Source organism: Oncorhynchus gorbuscha, unplaced genomic scaffold, assembly GCF_021184085.1.
Source record: "Oncorhynchus gorbuscha isolate QuinsamMale2020 ecotype Even-year unplaced genomic scaffold, OgorEven_v1.0 Un_scaffold_590, whole genome shotgun sequence".
In the NCBI taxonomy this organism is placed as follows: domain Eukaryota; kingdom Metazoa; phylum Chordata; class Actinopteri; order Salmoniformes; family Salmonidae; genus Oncorhynchus; species Oncorhynchus gorbuscha.
The window spans coordinates 137,501-140,000 of record NW_025745426.1 but is presented as its reverse complement, the minus strand read 5'-3'; the positions used below and the strand labels follow the sequence as shown (position 1 = coordinate 140,000).

The 2,500-nt window shown below is 42.8% G+C and overlaps 1 protein-coding gene across 1 annotated transcript in view; it reads left to right on the top strand.

Annotated features, from left to right (window-relative positions):
* Positions 1 to 2,500, top strand: part of LOC124018912 (kalirin-like) — a 77,715-nt gene that overhangs the window by 31,073 nt on the left and 44,142 nt on the right.

Here is a 2,500-nt window from a genome sequence, read left to right as displayed (position 1 = left end):
CACGTTCAACCCTAACCCTTGTGTCCACACCCACGTTCAACCCTAACCCTTGTGTCCACACCCACGTTCAACCTAACCCTTGTGTCCACACCCATTCAACCCTAACCCTTATGTCCACACCCACGTTCAACCCCTAACCCTTGTTCAACCCCCTAACCCTTGTGTCCACACCCACGTTCAACCCTAACCCTTGTGTCCACACCCACGTTCAACCCTAACCCTTGTGTCCACACCCACGTTCAACGTGTCAACCCTAACTAACCCTTGTGTCCACACCCAAGTTCAAACCTAACCCTTGTGTCCACACCCACGTTCAACCCTAACCCTTGTGTCCACACCCACGTTCAACCCTAACCACAACCTAACCTAATCCCCCACAAACCTAATCCCCACACCTCTTGTAGCCTCAGCCCAGGATTTAATAGCCAACTGTAATTGCAGGATTTATTAACCAGCTGTAATAACAGACTATAATAACCAGCTGTAATAACAGGCTATATTAACCAGCTGTAATAACAGGATTTATTAACCAGCTGTAATAGCAGGCTATAATAACCAGCTGTAATGGCAGGCTATATTAACCAGCTGTAATATCAGGTTATAATAACCAGCTGTAATAACCAGGCTATAATAACCAGCTGTAATAGCAGGCTATAATAACCAGCTGTAATAGCAGGCTAGGCTATATTAACCAGCTGTAATAGCAGGCTATAATAACCAGCTGTAATAACAGGCTATAATAACCAGCTGTAATAACAGGCTATAATAACCAGCTGTAATAGCAGGTTATAATAACCAGCTGTAATAGCAGGCTATAATAACCAGCTGTAATAACAGACTATAATAACCAGCTGTAATAGCAGGTTATAATAACCAGCTGTAATATCAGGATTTAATAACCAGCTGTAATAGGAGGATTTAATAACCAGCTGTAATATATAATAACCAGTGGCTGGAGATCCAGCACCATTCAATTGGACAGAGACATCATTGGAATTCAGAGGTTATAACCACAGCACCACATGGCACTGGACAGCAACCATGTGTATATACTCAGGCATACTGTATGTTTGTTTCCCCCAGGTATGTGGTGTGTTGGAGAGCCTGGAACAGGTAGTTATAATAACGTAATAGCAGGTTATAATACGAAGACTGGTGTGGTGGCGGCTGAGAGGCAGGGGTAATAGCAGGCTATAATAACCAGATATAATAATATTACCAGCTGTAATGAGGTTACCAGCTGTAATAGCATTATAATAACCAGCTGTAATCAACAAACACATGGAACAAAAACCAGCTGTAATGCCTATATTAACCAGCTGTAATAGCAGGTATAATAACCAGCTGTAATAGAGGCTATAATAACCAGCTGTAATGGCAGAATAACGAGGCTATAATAACCAGTGTAGAGAGAGCTGTAGAGAGGTTAGAATAGAGCTGTAATAGAGGCTATAATAACCAGCTGTAGAGAGAGAGAGGAACAGAATAGCGGATTAACCAGCTGTAATAACAGAGCTGTAAAGAAAGACAGAGAGAGGACAGAATACCAGCTGTAATAGGAGGATTTAATAACAGAAAGGCTGGAGATCCAGCACCATTCATGACAGAAAGATGGAATAGAGGTTCAGAAATGGCACTGACAGCAACAGAAATACTCAGGCATAGATGTTTGTTTCCCCCAGAAAGATGGTTGGAGAGCCTGAACAGGAGTATCGACGGATGGTGTGGTGGCGGCGAGAGGCACAGAGAGACAGATCAACAAACACATGGACAGAAAGACGGATACAGAGGACAGAAAGAGAGGATAGAGGACAGAAAGATGGATAGAGGACAGAAAGACAGATAGAGGACAGAAAGACGGATAGAGGACAGAAAGACAGATATGACAGAAAGATGGATAGAGGACAGAAAGATGGATAGAGGACAGAAAGACAGATAGAGGACAGAAAGACAGATAGATGACAAAGATGGATAGAGGACAGAAAGATGGATAGAGGACAGAAAGACAGATAGAGGACAGAAAGACGGATAGAGGACAGAAAGACAGATAGAGGACAGAAAGATGGATAGAGGACAGAAAGGACAGAAAGACGGATAGAGGACAGAAAGATGGATAGAGGACAGAAAGATGGATAGAGGACAGAAAGACGGATAGAGGACAAAAGACAGATAGAGGACAGAAAGATGGATAGAGGACAGAAAGATGGATAGAGGACAGAAAGACATATAGAGGACAAAAGACAGATAGAGGACAGAAAGATGGATAGAGGACAGAAAGACAGATAGAGGACAGAAAGACGGATAGAGGACAGAAAGACAGATAGAGGACAGAAAGACGGATAGCGGACAGAAAGATGGATAGAGGACAGAAAGACAGATAGAGGACAGAAAGACAGATAGAGGACAGAAAGATGAATAGAGGACAGAAAGACGGATAGAGGACAGAAAGACGGATAGAGGACAGAAAGACGGATGGATGATGGTAAAGACAGTTTTTAGC